The sequence below is a fragment of the Artibeus jamaicensis genome, unplaced genomic scaffold, assembly GCF_021234435.1.
Source record: "Artibeus jamaicensis isolate MK-2021 breed Jamaican fruit bat unplaced genomic scaffold, CSHL_Jam_final scaffold_3307, whole genome shotgun sequence".
NCBI lineage: Eukaryota > Metazoa > Chordata > Mammalia > Chiroptera > Phyllostomidae > Artibeus > Artibeus jamaicensis.
The window spans coordinates 5,478,505-5,500,214 of record NW_026522040.1 but is presented as its reverse complement, the minus strand read 5'-3'; the positions used below and the strand labels follow the sequence as shown (position 1 = coordinate 5,500,214).

General features: G+C 45.9%; 1 long non-coding RNA gene across 2 annotated transcripts in view; it reads right to left on the bottom strand.

The window, feature by feature from the left end:
• Positions 1–3,630: 3,630 nt before the first annotated feature.
• LOC119064267 (uncharacterized) overlaps positions 3,631–21,710 on the bottom strand; it is a 143,228-nt gene continuing 125,148 nt past the window's right edge. For both annotated transcript variants that reach the window (XR_008390073.1, XR_008390074.1), the window contains one exon: positions 3,631–21,369. This is a non-coding gene — a long non-coding RNA (uncharacterized LOC119064267). The remainder of the gene's footprint in view (positions 21,370–21,710) is intronic.

The following is a 21,710-nucleotide window of genomic DNA, read 5'->3' as shown; positions in this document are numbered from 1 at the left end:
ACCCCCCCAACACTAAAGGACACCTCAAAGCCAACTCTGAAACGGAACTGTTGTCTTCCCAGCACTCGTAAACAAGATAATGGGCAAACTGTGATGTAGTCATTCCCAACCGGAATATTGTAACAATGTACGCCGAGGAAATGCAGCTATATCCAACAACGTGGATGAATTTTACCAATGCAATAGGAAACAAAAACACAAGCTGCAGAATACCACACCAGCTGTGACGCAATTCTTATGTGTGTAATAATACCATGAGCAGTGCACATTTATGTGATAAAATGTATGACATACTAGTTTTAAAAGCCAAGAGAACTACAAACACAAATTTCAGACTCGCGAGGGAGCCGGAGCACGACAGGAAGCAAGCACCACAGAGAAGTCCCAAAGTGTCTGTAACGGTCAGTTCTGAAGCTAGGTGCTGGTTCACTGCAGCATGTTTTGCTTTCCTTGTGCTTTCCTGTTACCTATAACCTTTTGTGTATATCAAATAATCAGCAAATTGAAAAGGCAAAGATACTACCTATAAATATGAATTGTACTGAAAGTCAGATTTCAAACCAGCAAAGCAGTGAAGGGAAGTCAACCTTGCTAAAAATATGAACAAATTAATGTACACTAACAGAGCTGGTTACGGAATGTAATTACTTTAATGAGGAATTATGTAACAAGGATGAACACAACACAGTATTCGGTGCCTGGATCAGATGCCTAAAGGAGAATGACCAGGTTTACAGGTCAGAACAAATTTGTTTATCAGGAATCTTTTTCCTGTTTTGCTAGGCTTTCTTAAACAGAATGGACTGACGTTACTTGTTTCGTGTGATTTGTTTAGCAGGCGGACGATCCAAGGCCAAGGACGGGAACGGCTCCCAGGCCTGCCGGGTCTTGGGCCTCCAGAGGCTGGGGCTTGTCCAGGAGCAGCTCAGAGCTGCGCCGTAAAGGCCTGTGTGTGATTTTAGACTTACTCTACTTTTCTCCACCAGCACTGATAGCAGACAGTTTGTTGTGGGTAGACTTAAAATACTCTTTCCTCTTCCTAGAACATCTGAGATGCCATTACTGAGATGAACATGCCATCACAATCTATTCTAGGAGGAAGTGAAGAGCTTAAATCAACGCCAGGCAAGATGTGCCTTGTCGATTTATCCGTTTGAACAAGCATAAAATGAAAGGAGACCTGTGAATTTCTTGTCCTTTTCAAATAGGAGCTGGTTCTGTTGGAATGGCCAGGGAGGAGAAGACAGTTTGATTCAGGTTTGGCATGGGTTTAGGGAGAGATTCTTTGTAGCTGGTCCTAAACATTACGGTAACTTGGACTGAGTGAGTTTCCAGGGGAGAAGTCGACACATGTTGTAACAGAAGCGATTGGGTTTGGCAAGGAAGGGAATGGAAGAATCACACGAAAGCAGCGCGGTGTCCCCCCCCCCGCATGGCGAAGCTGCGCGGGCCAGGACCCCTGCCCGTGACTGCTGCCTGCCGCCTCTTTGGCCAAACGGGTTAAACAGTGCCCCTTCCACATCCGTCTTTGCCACATTCAAAAAAGTAGCATACTTAATTTCTAGTGAATTCTTAAATGAGAACTTTCTCTTCCTTCTTACTAAAAAAAATGAACAATTCAGACTAGAGAGTGAAAAACTGGAGTGCAGCAAAAATTTGGGGTCTGAGAAGGGTGAGGGGGTCCGTTTTTCAAAGGTATTAATTTTACAGCTCCAATTAGATACGACTACGCTCTCGTCATATACATACCACCCCCCCCCCTTAAATTTTGAAAAATCACATTCTTGCCTGTATCTGTCTTGCTATTTTGACCGGTCATTCCCAAATGTAAGCGGCCCTAATTTGACGCCTTCCGAAACTAAGGCGGCTCAGTCTGCTACAAAGCAGGCTTCTAATGAGTTTTTTACTGAGTGACTCTGCATTCTGGCATGGCCTTGACTTGGGTGTGAATTCCAAGGCCATTGCACTAACAATAACGGAGCTTCTAGCTCTGTTTAGGGTTGTTTTTTGTTAGGTGAAAAATATTAGAAAAGGCATAAACCTTGCCTCACAAAGTATGTACACAGACATGTGTATTTTCCGAAACTTACAAGCACAGAGGTAAGTCTTCTAGACCATACCATCTGTTTTACAGAAAAAAAATTATATTATTTAAGTCCTCAGAAATCATCGCATACTCTCACAATTACAGACAAAAATGTAAGGCTAAGTACTGAACACTGCACAGCTCTGATTTATATATTTTTTATCACATTCATTATAGTTCACTATTTCCAAGAGGAAAAATAAACTGATAAAGTGGAATACAGTATCTAGTTTCCAGTTATGAAAAGCAAATGAAATGAATTGAACTTTGACAAAAAGAAACTGAACAAAATATAAATATAAATAATACAGTTTGGGTTTCCAAAGTAGCTTTCCATGTATTACCCTGTACTTCTTTCTTTTTAAAATTATTTTACTGCTGTTCAATTACAGATATCTGCATTTCCCCCCACCCCAGCCAAGCCCACCTCCCTCTCTTGTTTCCACCCCTACCCCTTGGGTTTTTTTTTCTTTTATTTTTTTTTTCCGAGAGAGAGAGAGAGAGAGAGAGAGAGAGAGAGAGAGAGAGAGAGAGAGAGAAGGAGAAAGAGTGGGAAAGAACTATCAATGTATGGTTGCCTCTTGTGTGTCCCCTGCCGGGAACTGGCCTGCAACCCAGGCATGTGCCCTGACTGGGAATCGAACCGCAATACTCTGGTTCGCAGGCCCGCGCTCAATCCACTGAGCTATGCCAGCCAGGGCCCCACCCCTTGGTTTTGTCCATGGGTCCTTTATAGTACTTCCTGAAAAGCTTTCCCCGAATTGTCCTCTCCCCCCTCCCCTCTGGCTATTGTTAGATTGTTCTTAATTTCAATGTCTGTGGGTATATTTTGTTTTCTTTTTTCTTTTGTTGATTATGTTCCAATTAAAAGTGAGATCATGTGGTATTTGTCCCTCACTGCCTGGCTTATTTCACTTAGCATAATGTTCTCCACTTCCACCCATGCTGTCCCAAAGGGTAGGAGCTCCTTCTTTCTGTCTGCCGCGTAGAATTCCATAGTGTAAATGTACCATAGTTTTTTGATTCACTTTCTTACTGATGGGCACTTAGGTTGCTTCCAGCACTTGGCTATTGTAAATTGTGCCGTTATAAACATTGGGCTGCATAGGTTCTTTTGGATTGGTGTTTCAAGGTTCTTAGGATATAATCCCAGCAGTGGAATTGCTGGATCAAAAGGCAGTTCCATTTTTAGTTTCCTGAGGAAATTCCATACTGTTTCCCACAGTGGCTGCACCAGTCTGCATTCCCACCAACAGTGCGCCAGGGTTCCCTTTTCTTGGACTTCTCTCCAACATTTGTTGATTTATTTACAATGGTTATTCTAACTGGTGTGAAGTGGTATTTCATTGTGGTTTTAATTTGCATCTCTCTGATAATTAGTGATGCTGAGCATCCTCTTTCATGTCTCTGGACCCTCTGTATGTCCTCCCTGGAGATGTGTTTGTTCAAGTTTTTTTTGCCCATTAAAAAAATTTTTTTTGTCTTCCTGGAGTAAAGTTGTATGAATTCTTCATATATTTTGGACATCAAACCCTTGTCTGAGGTATCATTGGCAAATATGTTTTCCATTTAGTTGGTTCTCTTTTCATTTTAATGCTGTTTTCTTTAGCCATGCAGAAGCTTTTTAATTTGATGAGATCCTGTTTGGTTATTCTTTCCTTTACATCCCTTGCTTTAGGGGACATGTCAGTGAAGATGTTGCTGTGTGGAATGTCTGAGATTTTCCTGCTGATGTTTTCTGCTGGGACTTTTATGGTGTCACAACTTACATTTAAGTCTTTTATCCACTTTGAATTTATTTTTGTGTATGGTGTAAGCTGGTGATCGAGTTTCATTTTTTTGCATGTAGCTGTCCAGCTCTCCCAACACCATTTATTGCAGAGGCCATGTATCACCATGTATTTCATTAAAAAAGAACTGAGATCATCTCCTGAGAACTGTTCAGGAGATGGCGACAAACTGAGGTGTGTGCACGCACGAACAGGCACGTGGAGAGCGTGAGACAAAGACCCACTGAGAGAGAAACAGAAAGGAGTGTGGAACCGTGGAGGAAGCAGGGACTTCAGGAACGTGCCCCAAATACACGATTTGACGTTTCCTTAAAAGCACCAGTATTGTTTAAAGGTTGTCCCAGACCAGCATGGAGTACAAGCTATGCGCCAAGAGTCTTCAATGCTCATGACAAGGATACACACGGTGTCACTAGACTTCTTGGGCAGAGGAGTTTTACTGAATGAGTGCTGCGGCCCCTCACCAAAGGCAGGTGGACAGGCTCTTCCTGGAGCAGGGACAGAGCAGATACAGGTGTCCGAAGGCCAAATGCGTGCGTCTGACTACCCTTCTCAGGCCAGCCCGCTCTCCTCCCAGCTCACTGCCAGCTGATAATGATCACAGAGCACACAGCGAGTCTGTCAGCCACTCCGCCCATATGCATTAAGCACCTACTATGTGTCAGGCCCTGTAGAAGATGCTAAAATATGGTGACTCAATGAAAAGAAGTTCCTGTCCTCACGGAGCTGGTGGTCCGCAGGGAAGAGTGGCAGGCCCCCCCGGGAGGCAGTGGCAAGGGCAGAGGAAATGATGGAGCATGCCGGCTGGTGTCGCTGCTCCGCCACCTACCTGGGAAACCTGATTCACCTCTCTTGTTGTTGCTTCCTGTACATGTACAATGGGATGATGACATGGGGAAGACCCTACTGGATTATGTTTGTAATGCACTTAAAACGAAGTCCCTGGCCCCCGTCAGGCCCAGTAAATGACTACTGTGCCAGTTACTCCCTCCGAGAACCAAGGGACACACACGAAGGAGCTGGGTCCTCTGCCCCGGCACACACCTAGCTGTTGGCTGGACGGGGCGCTAACACGCACCAGCACCTCACCTCATTTCTGTAGGACTTCTGGCAAATGCGATGGCCGCCAGCGTGCCCAGGTTAGACCGGAAAGTCCCAGAGCCAGCCCGCCTCCACGTCACTCACCCACTTCTAGTGACCTTCTCCTTTCTTCTGCTGTTACACGAACTGCTTCATTTCCGCAGTATTAAAGTCTGACATCTCCTCTCCTCCGATTGCAACTTCCTGTTCTTCAGCTCCCTTCAGCACTCACTTAGGCTGACCCAAACCAACAGTCCCAAACCCCAAATCGGGTCCTTCCGTGTCCCCTAGCTAAGTACCAGCAACAACCCCACAGAACTCTAACGCGTTAACTTTTATTCCTCTCTCTCCCTCATCTTCCACATCCAACAACTCCCCAAATTCCAACATGTCAATGTCGTTAAGCAGCGACCAGAGCCTCTCTCACCCAGTACCCTCTTCCCATCGGTCTCCTGTGCAGTTCTCCTGCTTCCAGGACTTGCCACCCTCCCTGTTCTCCAGCAGACAAAATGGCCTTTCTAAAACCAAGTCTGATCGTGTGACCCCAGTGGGCACTGTTCACGAATACCTCCCTGTGTCCTTCGGAAAATAACCAGACCCCCCAACACAGCTTTGGAGACCTCTCCTGAAGTAGCCGCCACCGACCTCTCCACAGCCGTACCTCCCTGCAACGGTCCCTCCCTTCCAGCCACACAATGTCCAGCTCTTCAGACCCAGTGTCTCTCCATGGCCTCTGGGTCACCTTTCATCTTGGCACTCATCCTCTGAGTGTCATGTGAAGTTCCACCACATCTTTCAGATGTTCCCTGTCCCCAGACTTGGTTAGGTCCCCTGGGTGGGTGTTTCTAGGGCAAACCTGCCCCTGCCCCTGCAGGACACTAACCCAACAGCATGGAGTCCCCTTCACGAGTGCACGTCTGTGACGCAAGACTACGGCTCTCTCCTTCACCACTGCACTGCCACGGCCGTGCTGTGCTGGTCCATAAGGTAGTATGGACCAGCAAGTATATGTTGAATAAGTGAACAAGAAGTTGATTCTTAAACCCTTGTACCCGATCCTCCTAGGTTTGCCCTTGAGATTCAGTTCCACGTCTCCAGCCCAGATGGCCCACCTCCAGCACCTGCACGGAATGTGTCCGAAAGGGGCAGAGATCGTCTTCTGCCTCCCAAACCTAGCACAGTGGAAAGAGCAGGAGCTGGACAGCAGGGATGCTGACGAGACCCCTTCTTTAGCCCACTAGCTATACAGCTTTAGACAAAGCTCTCTGGGCCTCAGTTCTCTCATCTCTGAAATAAGCACCGAAGTACCAACCTTACAGGAGTAGACAGGATACGGCTGAATGAGAGAATGTATGTGAAATGACTCACAGACGGCGCAGAAGCAATACATGGCTGCGGGGTTCAGACACCTGGAATGGTTTTTGCTTCCACCTTCCTCCCCCTGGGCCAGCCCCCATGATCCAGGCAGTCCCTAAATTCCGTCTCTTGACTCTGCCTGGTTTTCCGTCGGCCCCCATTCAGGCCCTCCTCACTGCCTTCCTGTATCACGGCAGCTTGGACGGGCTCCTGGCTCTGGTTTCCTCACGGCCCCACCCCCCACATGCTGACACCAGACCAGGCTTCCTACAGGAGATCCTACTGTCACTCTCCTGCCCCAAATTCTTCAACTGCTCCCCACAAGACTCGGGATTGAGTTACAACGTTTAGTTACATGACAGTCATGGCCCTCCCTCTCTGGCCTCAACAGACCTTTGCTACCTTATCTTCTCATTAGTCACTCTGACACACACTGTTGCCCAGCAACGCCAAATCAGTCACTGCCCACTCAGTACACTGCTACTTCCCACCCCTACCTCTGCCTCTGCTCATGTTGCCCTGGACTGGAACACCCGCCCTCAAGTCCTCACTGCCCACACAGCCTTTCTTTCAATGGCTGCCTCCAATATGCTCCTTAACCCATAAATTAGTTCCTGATCACCCTAGCAGCAGAAAACCTTTCTTTCCTACCATGTAGTGTGTTTCGTTTACTTCTCTCTCCATGGTTATAAACATTCTCTATGTTTACCCCAGTTTTCTCTGTGCACAGAACCTTAGCTCTGGGCGCAGCACCACAGCCAGGCCTGGGCCGTCATGTGCAGGAAACCGCCCCCGGAAGCGGTGCTGACTGTGCACAACTACAGGGTCCTGCTGAGGAGCACGGTGTCCAGGGTCCGCCATCCAGCAGCGTGGCCTCTGCTCATCAGCTTTCAGAACAGTACCTGGCACTGATTGGGTGACACTGCACAAATCACAGCTAAATGAGCCTATCCGCAAGGGAGATCCACTGTTGGCCACAGGACAGAAATTCTGTCCCTGTGAAATACAACACAAAAGAAGATGGGAAGCCTTTTCTCTCCTGCAATATACTTGAGAGATGCAGGCCAACTTCAAGTTCACTGTCTCCTACAAGCTATACAGCTATTTTTAGCAATAAACGTGACATGAAAGGCTTTGGTATACTTAGTATGCCAAAAGTACTACATTAACGTGAAAATAAAAGCAACTCTTCGAATTTTGGCTGGGTGGTTCAGATGGCTGGAGTGCTGTCCCACACACCAAAAGGCTGCAGGCTGGATTCCTGGTCAGGACACAAATCTAGGTTGTAGGTTCAATCCCTGGACACTACATGTACGGGACGCAACCGATCAATGCTTCTCTCTCACATCAATGCTTCTCTCTCTCTCTCTCTCTCGCTCCCTCCTCTCTCTCTGGAATCCATAAATACATGTGTGGGTGAGGATTTCTAAAAAAATCAATCTTCAGAAGTATCCTTTGGAGAAAACAGTTTTTCTAACAACGTCTAAAACCTTTTTAAGACCTCACCTTTCATTTAACCAAAACTTCTTTTGGTTAAAAAAAAAAAAAAGATGTCCATTAGAACAAACACCTTTTCTCATAAGACTTTCAACTGGCTGAGAATTAAAGAATTTCAGAAATAAACCCAATCTCTTCATTCTTAAAATAGAAGAGATTTGTCAGGACTCTCATATCCAAAATTCTGGTATTATGTAAGCTGCTTTATAAATCACACAGGCAACAGCTCTCGTCTCCCTCAGATTTTATTTTAACTCCCGCTGGGCTCCCACAGCACCACGTGAGCCTCCCTTATCGCCCCTGTCAGCCTGAAGTAACCCTCCGTCCAGGCCATGCGTCCCACCCGACTGCGTCCGCCTGGAGGGCCAGGCCCGTGACCCGGTCGTCTCTGAGTCTGCTGCACTTACTGCTAGAACACGGGCCGTGGCTCAGTAAACGTGCACATGAATCCGTGACTCCGGTCCGTTCTCGGTCCGTACACCCGGCATCAGACCTGACTGCTGACTCTTTCCTACTGTGGGCACTAAGAAAAGGGTAGCAGGCTCTGAAGGTGATGGCAAGCCCCACATTCTAATGTGTCCCCAGGAAAAATGGCGTCACTGCAGTGAAGGTTAAATTCTTCCCAGCTAACACAGTACCTCAAGGAGGCGACGTTCACTTGCATGTCTATGTGTCTTTTGCTATGTGAGTTAAAATTAATCACACTCTACCAGAGTCACACCTTTTAAATGTGCTTCGTTTAATCCACTTATTTAGTAGCCCTGAAATAAACACTGATGGGTAAAACCAAATTGATTTAAATCACACCTTAAAAAAGACAGTTATGGAAGTACCTAGTTGAATATGTAAAATTATCCCATGAAAAAGCCAAAAACACCTGCCTCTCAATTAACTGCTGAATTAACTCAACAATGTCAGTGTGCGCCCTGCAGTGGCCAGGAAGTGGTCCACTTGTCCGGCGCTACCCAACCACATGAACCGGGTGTCAGCGTCTCTGGACCTACGGGTACGCGCCGCTCTCCCCAGGCTCAACAACCCAAACACGCCCCACGTTCCCAGGACAGTTCATCCCAAGTTGATGACAAATTTGAAAAAATCTCCACATAAAATTACAGACATGACTCTCACATTTGGGCTTTCCAAATATGATGTGTGGGTTTACAAAAAAACATGCTTCCGCATCATCAGGAATTCCAAAAAACAGCATGTTCTGGGAATCCGGGTCTACTTCTCGGGGGAGGGGCTAGACGGGGTGTGTAAAGAGCCGAATCTTTCCAGATAACTGTTGACACTTTGCGTTAAGTATATAAAGAAGTGAAAGCAAAAATAACCAAGTATTTCAGAATTTTCCATTTACAATGGGACTTCTAAATCAAAAACAGAAAACGTTTCATATTTTCTTAAATACATCTAAAACCAGCACACATTCCCTCCATTTAAAGAGGAAGTAAGGGAGGAAAGAAAGCTCAGTCTTTTTATTAGATTACACTTTCAAAAGCAATTAAGCCGTGAACCCAAACTAACTAAATTCTCCCATAACCTCTTCTCATGAGAAAGGGCCTAAAAGGCTTATTATTATTTAACTGAAGACTAAACAACGTGAGTTATTTCAATAACTTGTCCAAGAAGCATCAGAAGACCAACTTGGGACATCTGTTAACATCCTTGTCCATAATTTCCCTTGAGATAATACATATGTATCACACTTAACAGGTGTCCTTGGTTTTGGTGAGAATAACATTCCTTTACATGCCCGCTGGATAGCTACTTGCTGCTGTCTTCTGATTATGCCCAGTGGAATATAAAATATTTTCATGATAAAGCAGATTCAATAAAAGTAAAATTCCCCCACTTTTCCTGCCAATAGTAAAAGGGGCAAAAACACCAACACGGACATTACGATACTCTCAGACGGAATTCAAGCAGTTCTAAATAAATCAATGCACGTTATAAACTTTTTTGGTGAAGTGCCTCCCATGCCTATGTTACTATTCATTCTGAGAGAGGCAGATCATCAGTGACCTTCTGGGTCACTGACTCAAGAGAAAGCTGACTCTAAAAAAAGAGTGGGAGAAAAATAAAGGGGGGGGGGAGTGCTTCCTTCCACCCCAGGCCCCTACTGCCTCGAATGAAAGTAGACGGATGGCAGCCATCTTCCCTTTAATTAGGAGGGGCGGCTCTGAAGGGGACTGCCCTGCTGACTTGGCACCATCCTTAATAAATCATCTCGACAGTGGTGCTCTGCTACTCACCCCCGTGTCCAACTGCTCTCAGTCTTGAATGTCTAAACTGAATCTCTGTAAACTTCACTGTGAAAAACTACAGCTCTGAGCACAATGCTGTAAGTAACAAAGGTACTTAAAGATGTTTGCTGAATTAATTCTCACTCCTTCACGTAAGGAGCCTGAGGTGTTCCAAATGAAATGGTGACGCCCCACGTCCTGTCACCGCCACTTCGAGATACAACGGAATGCTCATGGCACAGAGGCCTGGACTCAAATTCCCACCACACGTGGCAATGGATTTAGAAACAAGACCCCTGACTCTGCTCCCGCTGCCACCCTGCAGTCACCACCTCCTCCCACCTTCGAAGTGCTACTGTTTACGTGGTCAGGAAATTCTGCAGTAAGCGCAGTCCGTGTTATGAGGAAGGACACTTTAATCACAGATCAAACTACCCTGCACTTCTTTTTGTTTTGCATTTTCAAAACCACAGAACTTTGTATTAAAAATGTATCAAACCATGCAACACCTCTGGAGGCAGGATCAGCACATAAACACAAATGCAAAACGGGGGCCAAGTAGTAGAACTAGGCTGGCGTCACGGAATCTCTGCACGAGCAATACAGCCTCTTAATTACCTTCTAGAAGGTATTAACCCATTTCTATGAACCCACAAGGCACGAAACGTTCTAATGGGAAGGGGAAGTTGAGTTTCTGTTGATAAGGTGAGGTTCTTTATATATTTTATCCCATTTTTATATTAAATCGGTCTTTTTCCACATTATTAAATAATTTGTATTCCTTGGCTCTTTTCCATTCCCTGACAGACTCTTTTCTTTTTCGTTATTTTTTTAATTACAGTTTACATTCAGTATTATTTTGTATTAGTTTCAGGTGTGCAGCAGAGTGGTTAGACAATCACATACTTTATACAGTGTGCCCCCCCCCATAATTCCCTAATTCCGGTACCCATCTGACTCCGTGCATACTTACATGCTATTGATTTTGTTCCCTGTGCATCCCTTCCCATTCCTGTGAGTATTCTGCAACTGCTGATCTGGTGTTTAAACTACAGCTCCCTGCCCAGGAGCCCTTCCCACCGGGTTCTGCAGTTCCCACACAGGGACACTGTCTTTTCTATTTGTCCCGTGCGCTCAGCCCCCATCCTGCTTCCCAGTGAGAATAAGGGCAGTGAACTGGGGCTGTTTTGCTAGATGTGCTCCTGGCACAGAAAAAGCCCTGTCTGTGTCATTGTCATTGTCATTCAATTAATGGCAAAGTTCTCGAAGCATTTGAAATAAAAAAGAGCTTTTGTTTTCTCATTGATAATACATTTCAGTCTCTTGCTATCTCTTAACAAGCAAGCCAGCACGTTAGATACAGGAAGACAGAAAAGATCAAAGAAGCAATTAGCTATTTAACAAACTTCATATCCTCCTTCCCAACGAAGGGGAAACACTTGGCATTTGTCAGGTACTGGGTGTCTAATAATGTTAGCAAGAAAAAACATGCAGAGGAGTGACTAAGAAAGAAACAAACAAAACTTACTTTGTTTTCCAGAACAGTAAGCAGGTCGGGAACGAGGCGAGGGTAATTCCTTCCTCGGGGCCGTGCTTTCACTTTAAAAGTGGTGCCTGCGCTCACGTCCAGGTTTGCGTGGACTCCCAAATGCCCCAAATGCCTGCGTGTCCCCGGACGCCCTGAGTTCACAGTTGTCTCGAAGCCCCAAGGACCAGGAATCCCCGACACAAACAGAGGCGACCTCTGGGCGCCATGCTGGCACCACTCCTGTTGTCACCACACGCGCCCGGGACACCCGCCTGTCACCCCAGGAACCAGGCCACCAGCAGATAACTGCTCAAACGAGTGTCCAGAGGCTCAAGCCTGTGGCATTCTCAGGTTCAAGGTTGGAAAATGCATTAAGAACCATGCAGTCAGCACTATTCTGCGCCATTAACTTTCTCGTATTTAAGTGCTTATTTAAATAAGAGCAAAAGGAACAAAATTACAAGGGATGTTTCCCTGCTGATTGTGACTGACATCTGCTGGGTACTGGGTCCTATCTTGCCCCCTGAAACTGCATTTAAGATCAGAAGTATTTTGATTCCTCTGTAAATGCTGAAGATTTTTTTTTTGAGAAAATAAAATAAAAACAGAAAAACAGTGTAACTCTGCTTAAAAATGCAACCCTTACTAAATCTCATCTGGTTAATTTTTAAATCCAAAAATGTAAAAACACAAACAAACAAACAAGCTGAATGTTTGTTTTGAAAGTACTTCATCCATGTACTGCCCAGCCCATAAAAACAAAACTTCTCCCAGCAAAACGGGACACGTTGACCTTGTTTACAGCAGTGTTTTGAAACTGCTGTCTCGTAACTCCTGACATCACCGGCCCTGCATTAGCACCTCCGCTGCTGCTGGCTGCACAGGCGGCTGCCACCCCGCTGCCTTGCCTGGCCCCGGGTTGAACAGACACTCCACAGAACAGAAAGGACACCGGCATTAGCACGGAATCAGCGGAGCTCACGGGATACCTTTCCCAAGTGTCACATCTCTCTGATCACTTTTACAAGAAAACACAAGCATCCAACATGGGACACCGTTTAAAGCCTCAGTGTCCAGACCCAGTACAGACCATTCTTGCCTCTGACCCTCTCCCCTGCCCAAAGGAAAGGCCCCCCCGCTCCCCGATCGCCATGTTGGCAAGCATGTCTGCCACAGAGACCTACTAACAGGAGATCCTGACGACCTTTCTCTCAGTAAAAAATTCCCACAAACTTTCCTGGAGGATACTTTATTTCAGCATTTTTTAGTTTCAAACAGTACTGAAGTTTTAATTCTGAAAGTCAGATTTACCCTCCCCCCTGCCCCATTCTGTGGAGCAAGCTTGTGGTTCTGTACGTGAGTGCTGCATTTTTAAAGACATGATCGTCACCTGTAAGTCCGGCAGACTTCCCTTCTGTGTTCCTCAACTCTCAGTCCACAGACAGCAGAACCAAAGCAAAGGCCAGTTGTTAACACCTGTAGGTTCATCACCACCACCAGTTTGGGGAATAGCTCCCATAACCCATCTCTTTAAACAAAACTAAATCTCCACTGGTAGTGCATGTTACAGGGAAGTAACTAAAAATCCAAGTTTAACCTGTCTGAAATTAATTGATAACGTTCTTGTTCCTTTCTTGAAACAACTTAGAAAACACCAAGTCCTTTAACTCTAGTCATCAAGAAATAAAGAACATGAAATACATATCTGAGCAATGCTGGCCCTTGTTTGCCAGAGAGGAGTGAAAAGAAAGACATCCACAGTTAATAAAATTAATTAACACAAGCTAAAGAACTACTAAAAAGACCCTCCAAATATCATGCTGTTACTATGTTACTATGACAACTTCAAAACTGTTGTGGGAAAAACGCAAGGGATTTTAAGATCCATGACAAAACAAGTGTCATCCAGGCTGCTAGAAATTACTGTAACTTGTACGAGGCAGCAGAAATGCTAAGTCACCACCTGCAATTCCAAAATATCAAATCATTACCTTTTGAGAGATGCTGCGCTCCTCATTCAGAGCATGAAAAGGCTGACAAGTGGGTAGCGCTCTCTGTCATTGGAACTGTTCTGATTTCAGTCCTGTAACTGGACCACTCCCACGGTCTACCTCGTCAGTGCATTATTTTTATAATGAAAGCAAACTTGGACTTAATCTGAGAGGGACAGGGCAAAACAAATCCCTGACGGTCTCGTGTTTCCAAATATAAACAGGGAAGCACACACTCCGGTTTTTTAGGCATTGAGAGTAAAACAGAAAACGCACACGGCAGTTCTCCCTTAAAATTCCTGTTGTTAGGTATTTAGACTGATTTACATTTTACATAATCTGATGGCTCAATCAGGAAGTAAAAATTTTAAGTGCTTGTATTATGGACGGGAGGAATCACATGACCCACAGCAAAAAAATTTTTTTGCAGCAGACCAGCACACGAAGAAAAACTTAACAGGGTTTAAAAATACTGTCTTTAGGATTCACTGAGCCATGAATATATTATGGCTTTTGAGAAATAATAATTTGTATGAAAGCTTTGAAAATAAGCCCTCAGGACATTTAAAAAGTATTACGAGATCAAAGCAATCACGGTGAGAAATGAAAGTTTAATTAATACAAGAACTGTTTCTTTGAAGATCCTATCCATTCAAAGTTTATTTTTTAAAGGCCATTTTTCATGTTATTGGAAGATCGGGCCATACATAAGTGTAATCCAACAAATCACCAGCTGCAGCCACGTACAAATACCTCAGCTCTATCCGCCATGGAGAGCTGTGTGTTCCTGGAGCAAAGCAGCCAACTCTTTCGATTTACCCGGACTCCACAAAGGTCTACAGCGCTCACGCAGTTACGGTATCTTAGTACAGGAAATGCATTCTCAAGAGGAAAACATCAGGGCCACAAAATTTTCATCTGAGGCATGTAAGTTGTAAGAGGGTCATCATTAAGTAGTATCTGAATAATTCTTGCCTGATTTCTTGAACATAAACCTCAAAGTAGACACCTCGACTCCCTAATGCTACAAACCAGGCAACTGGAGGAGCTGACAGACTCTGCTCTGTCACACAGACCGACAGCTGACACCGGCCCCAAGATTTCTGACTTTGTTAGGCTAGGGCTTCCTTTCGCTACGCGCTGCCTCATGTCTATAACCTGAGGTTCAACTAAGTCTCTGATGAGTGGAGCCCTGGTTGCTGACCTTCGTCGTGAATAATTGAAATAGGGTCAAAACGCAGAGAGGCTCACTCTGGCCCACCCTCATTATCACCGGTGCTACCTCAGGCCCCCGCCCGCCTGTGCTGAGCATCCGACGTGCTGAGCATCCGACGTCCTGAGCTGGGAAGAGTCAGGGCAAGCTCTAGGCTGAGGGGTAATAAAGCTTCTGAGATGGTGCCGGCCCGTCTCCCCGGAGCCTGCCCCCCGACCGGTAAATCACAGCCTTCTCACGTTTTCACAGTGTGGAAATCAAGGCATTAAAATAAGAGAAAGCACTTACTGCCCTAGCTGGGTGGCTGGGTTGGTCGGAACTTCATCCCACATCCCACAAGGCTGTGGGTTCGATCCCAGGTTGAGGCGTGTACAGGAGGCAACCCATCAAGGTTTCCTTCTCTGTCTCCCTTCCTCTCTCTTAAATTAATATGTCCCCAGGTAAGCACTTAAAAGAAAAAAAAAAGCACCTGTTTTAGTTCATGTCATGGCCTTACTGAAATGTTGGACAAACATGAGAACCACATAGTATTCTAGAAAATAAAAAAAAATTAGCTCCTACTTTATAATCTTCACCAAAATTAACTATATGGAGATTTAAGAGTTAAGTGTTAAAAGGGGAAAAAGAAAGCAATTAGAAAAATTATTTATGAATTTGAGATAGGAAAAGTCTTAGCTTTATAATAAAAGTAATGAAAAAAGTTAACAGGTAATCTGGATCAACCTAACTACATTGAAATGCAAAATCGCTGTATGTCAGACAAAAAAAAGCAGCAGACAAACCTGAAAGGTAAACAGAAAAACAAAATACTCGCAACAGGATAATACACGTTATATGATTTATCAGCATAAAAGCTAAGTGATACTGAAAGACTACGCACCCCAAAATACAAAGGCCAATACACATGAAAAAGTGTTGAATATCACTAGCAAACACAGAGATGGACAACAAAAAGAGCAAAGCCAGCGAAGTGACATGAGACAATCATTTCAGGAAATCAGCAATACCTTTTTATAAGCCTCCAAACTGCTCTGACTCATAACATGTCTATAAATATCTCCGTAAAAACACAATCGCAGCTATACAGAAAGGTAACTGCAGAAGGACATCCTTCCAGTAACATAACACGGGGCACAATTCAAACACCCAGAAGTGGGGGGAGCATGTGGTCACATAAATTATGATAGATAAACTCCTATGTTCAAAGAGCGGTTTTTGGAGAAAATGACAGTGCAGATCACAATGTGCAATGTTAGGTGGGATGTTGCTGGGTGAGAGGAAGTTGGGGCCGGGGGAGCCAACGAATGGTGGGGCAAGAGAAGCTGATCTCAAAGGTGGCTAGAAAAGTATACATTTAAAAAGCTCTTTTAAGAAGGAAAAGACAGAGTTTTTAGGTTTTTTTCATTATGTCTTTATAATACTGAGATGTGTGACATTCTCTGGGAAACATATGATTTTTATAATTAGAAAAATGTGATTGAGGCAAAGGCATGTCCCGTAAAGTGTTTCTCGGTCACACAAAGTAATTAAAATATTTACAAAGCCCTTTAAAACAAAAGAATGCTTATACTTTATTATTAAGTGTGAGAAAGAAGTGCAAAACAATATGATCTTAAATATATAAAAATTCACATTAAAAAGACTGGAAGGATAGCCATGGCTGGCGTGGCTCAGTTGGTTAGAACATCTTCCCATACCCGGAAAGGTGGTGAGTTCGATTCCTGGTTGGGCACATGCCTAGGCAGTGGGTTTGACCCCTGATCTGGGTGCAGTCCAGGTGCACACCACCCCCAGTCCTGGCACCTAAGGGAGGCAACCAATCGCTCTGCCTCTTCCTTCCTCTCTCTCTAAAAAATGCAATGAAAAATGTCTCTGGCTAGATTAAAAAAAAAAAAAAAAAGACCGGAAGGATATGCACCAAGATGTTAACAGTGGTTTTCTTTAGGTAGTGTAATTTATTGTGTACAACATTTTTGCTGTATCTTACAAGTTTTCTACAATTGTCGTATGTTGTTTTCATGACAATGAATAAATATTAGTTTCACAATGGCAGGACTGACACACACATGAGGAAGATGCTATCACTCACAGTTAAACTTCAAAATACATTTTATGTCTGTAGCCATAAAATTCTGTCCGATTATAAAAGGATTTTTTAAAAATTTAGAAACCCCCAGTATGGCTTTAGAAACCAGCAGGCACTGGTGGGTGTGTGGGAGGTGGGAACAAATCATATTCTTAGCTGTCAAACTGTTTTCTCCGTGGAGCGGCTCTGTGAGGGTCACAATGAGACCTGAAGACCTCGACCGCAGGACGTTATTAGGAAAACGGTGAGGAAGGTCAGTGGGGGAGGGGGAGTGAACGACCAAAAGAGGAAGGCAGGAGTCCGTGACAACAACAGAAGCATCAAGACAGAAGATGATTCAAGAAATCACTGGGTCTAAAATAGCTGAAAGAAGGGTCTCAGAGAAACACACGTACCCCTGTGTTCACAGCAGCCACAAAAACCGGAAGCAACGCCAGTGGCCACCAATGGACGAATGGATAAACGAGATGTGGTCTCTCTACGTACAACGCCGAGTTGTTCAGCCTTGAAAGGAAGAAAATTCTGATGCTGCAACGTGAAAAGGCCTTGAGGACATGCCGCTAAGTGAAATAAGCCAGACAGAGAAAGACGACACATTGTATGATTCTGCCACTGACATGCAGTCCCCAGAGCAGTGCAACTCGCAGAGACAGAAAGCAGAACTGTGGCTGCCAGAGGCTGGGGAGAAGCGGGACTGGGGAGTCAGTGCTCAGTGAGTGTGAAGTTTCGGTTTTGCAAGATGACAGAGCGCTGGAGATGGATGACGGCGGTGGCCGCTCAACGCGAGGGAGCCTGATGCCACTGAAACACGCCCTCAAAAATGGTGCAGACGAAGTTTTATGCTCTATGTGTTTTGCCACAGTTAAAAGCTATGCACACACACTGAATACAGTGACATGAAGGAAGGAAGGAAGTCAGAAGTCCTAAGAAGGCCTTCTGGTGGCATGAACGAAAGTTTCAAGAATGGTGCAGGCATCAAAAGCAAACAGACCTTATTTCTGATACTAGATTCTTTACATGTAACTATAGAAGTCAGCTCAGAAGGAGAGGCAGTGAAAAGTGAAAATAAGAAGGGCATTATGTTGAACTTGAAGAGAACACACTAGACCTCTCTGTGGTTTTTTGAGACCTTTTCATTACAGCTTGAAAAGTTCCCCACAACTAGGAAAGAACCTGCAAGTCCAAGTAACATGACGACTTTCTCATCAGCTAACGGAAAAAACCCGTAACGATGAGGGGCACCCACCCTGGGCGTGCTCAAAACGCGCTCTATCCTTCTGCACTGTTACCACAGCACTGGGGGGCTTGGGGGCTGCACAGAGGCCTGTCCTGGAGCTGACCCGGGGAGAGCGCTTGCCCGGGCTCACTCGGTGATGCCGGCGTCAAGGCCTTGCCCCTGGCACACAGTCACGGTGCCCTGGCTATGTTTTATCTTGTAAATGGGTAGAAAGCATAACATAATCAGAATGCTTTTTCTACAAGCTATTTGGTTAATTGTTAAAAAATATTTATTGAGTACCCAGTGCACAGTACACACTGTACTCCAGGCACTGGGCTGGGCACCGGCTGGGAATGAGCAGGAGACCTCAAGCTCCCTCATCGAGCTGGCACTGACAGTGTGAAGGGGGCATGGGCACTGCCGGTGGAGCAGGAGGGGCTCTCGTCCAGTCCGGCTAGACTGAGGATGGAAACCCGTAAGAAGCACCACTTCTAATAATGCCAGTTTGTATCACCGCTGTGGCCAGCTGGACGGACCACTACTACGGGTCAGAGTTGTATGCACTTTCCAGGCACAAAACTGAATTTTCACTACAACCTTATGCAGCAGAATTTTTAAAGGTGAGAAACCTGAGGCACAGAGAGGTTCTTACATAGGCGGTGAAGGCGAAGAGCACCCCTGTTCAGAATCTGCTTCAAGAGGAACCCAAACTAGGACAAGACAGGGATGCAATTTGGGGACCAGAACATTCAGGAAAGAGCTGAGCGACTCTAAACAAGAAAAGGGGAAGGTAAACAGAGCAGAAGCACTACAGGTGCAAGACGCTGGGGCTGGGACACACGAACAGGTGACCAGGTGAGTGGGGAAGGGCGGAGGAGATGGGAGGGACAGGAGGCCCACGACGAGGAGCCCTGGAGGGCAGCAGGGTCTGACGTCCAGCGGGGACTGCCATCAGGCTCTGCTGTGCAGAGTGGGAAACGACCCTGTCCTCCACGTCCCCGTGAACTCGAGCGCTCTGCTAACCTGTTTGTGCAGAGGGTAGAAACACATACTCTGAAGGGACCCCAGTCAGTGTGGGTACAGGGCATCACAGAAACAGTTAAGCCTTTAAGTGGAGAAGTGACGAGACAAGGATGCTTCTTAGAAGCACCGCTGGGAATGCAGTCAGGGGAACAAACTGGGGAAGAACACAAACAGCAGGGGCAGGCTGAGGTGACGGTGACCATGGAGGGGACACCGGAGACAAAACAGATGGCCTTGAGGACTCCTGATACATAGAATTTTGATTTGGTTTCTTTGTGGATTTGGATGGAGAGGGAAAGGGGCCAAACGAGGCACAGATTTTAAACTTGTATAACTTGAATTGAGTTTGGAAAATGTTGGGTATGAGACGCCCACAAGTTATCAAAGTGGAAATGTCCAGCTGGCATCTGAATACAAAGCCAGGGGCTTCGAGATGGATAGAAAGAGCCTGCAAAGGGCAATGAGGAGAAAAACCCAGAGGGCAGGGCAGGTCCTGGAGGCTAGAGAGGAGAGTGCACTGCACACGCTGTCACTGCTGAAAGGTCATGGAAAACAAGGAGCCAAATGTATCGAACAAAGGTGGCAATGGAACGGCAGGAAGGCACCTGCCAGCCGTGGCCAGAGCCAGTATCAGCTGCGTCACAGGCCCAGAGCCAGCGGGGGGGGGGGGGGGGTTAGGAGAGGGCAGGAGTGAGGAAATGGAGGCAGCGGACACACCCAGTTCTTCCAAGACTGGCCCTGGCCATGGGGAAGGCCTGTGTCTTCTTTTTTTTAATTGACAAGACTTGAGTAGTTTTAAATGCTGCTGGAAAAAAATCAATGGCAAATGGGAGGCATAAGGTCAGAGAGAGAAAGTCCCTGAGAAAGTGAGAGGGTTGAGGGGGGCTTCCAGAGCCCTGGACACGGGGACAGCTCTTGTGCTGACACAGGAGGCTAGGGAAACAGGGCAGCGGCAGACAAAGTGTGGTGATGCCGCAGGACCCGCAGCCAGTTCGCCCTCCGGTGGGCTCTCTTCTCTGTGACGTGGGACGGTGGCTAGCTACAGCAGGTGAGAGGTCAGGTGGAGAAGTAAGAAAGAGAAATGCGTGCGGGAGCTGTGGGACATGAGTGAGGGCTGGATGGGGGGCACAGCCCCCACACAGGAGAAAGGGGTCCTGTTGAAGGCGTTTCTCATGTCAGATCACAAGAGCCACGCAGCACCACTTTGTGCATCTGGGGCACTTCCCAAACCATACTCAACCACATCTGCACAGCAAAGACCAACGCTTCCCATGGAATACGATGCCCATCTCGTGACCACGGGAAGAGAGCTCACCATTCACTCGATCATGCAACCTGGTCTGTCTGTGAAACCCAAGTATCACGTGTGAACTGGGCTTATGCCATTAGTATGGCATTAACAGCCTTCACACTTGCTCTGAGCTGGATTTTGTTTCTGAGTTATCCTTAACCCTTCTTGATATGCACACAGGACTACCGTGAGGGTCCGCTCTGCTTCCAAGGGCGTGTGGGGAGCACCAGGGGGAAAGAAGGTCACTTCGCTCGGACTCGGCTCCAGTTCCTGCTCTGGCCAGGAAACTGCTGGAGAAAGCAGAACCAGGGCCAGGAGCTGAGCACAACCGTGAAGTCCAAACGCAGGCGAGGGGGGGGCGGCATTTCAAGTGAGTGACTGCTGTCTTTTCTCTGAGCTAGCCCAGCACAGGAGGAGGAGAGGAAGATGTGAGGTTAAGGAGTATCTTTCCCCGTGAAGTCTTTATAAGAGATAATGCAGTTCCAGTAACCGTTATGAAGCACCCCCTGTATTTTCAGGGCACAGGTACCCCAGGGAGCTCAAGAGAAAAACCTACACTGCTCCACAGCTCCCTTTGGGAGAGAACGGGAATGCACAGTAACACCTGTCCCATGCAGCCGGCGGGGGTGTCTGCTACGAAGAGAGAGCGCTGAAGCATAGGACAGTGTAAATGTAATGGACTTTTGCTTTTCAGTTTCTTCTTTAAAAACATTCCCTTTTCTGTGAGCCTTTATTATAAAAGTAATACAGTAATCGCTGCCAGCCAACAGCTACGTAACACTCACCATGACCTGGGGACAGCTCAAGTCTTCTTGCCTTCTCCAAACGTGCGGCAGGCATATTACTTTCCTGGCTTTAGAGAAAGGTACAGAAGGGCCAGCTCCTTCCCTGTGGGGACCAGCAGAGCCGGGGGCCAGTCCAGGAGTCCAGCTACATCTCCACGCTGCCATACCACGAAAGCAAATTCTAAAAATGAAGGTGTCAAAAAGAGACAATCACAATCCGTTCTACCCCTTGAAAAGAATAGTTCTGGTGCGTTTCTTACTCTATTCATCCTTCACTTTTCCAATTAAAAAAAACCTTTTAAAATACTTTTTTATTATATTCAAATAAAACTATTTACAAAAACCTTTGCAAGTAAAGATTCTAGGCATAGACTTCCACCCAAGATGGAGGCATAGGTAGACACACTGTGCCTCCTACCACAACCAAAAGGACAACGAAAATCTAGAAACAAAAACACCACCTGATATGACAGAAAACTGAACTATACGAAAGTCTTGACAACCAAGGAGTTAAAGTAGACA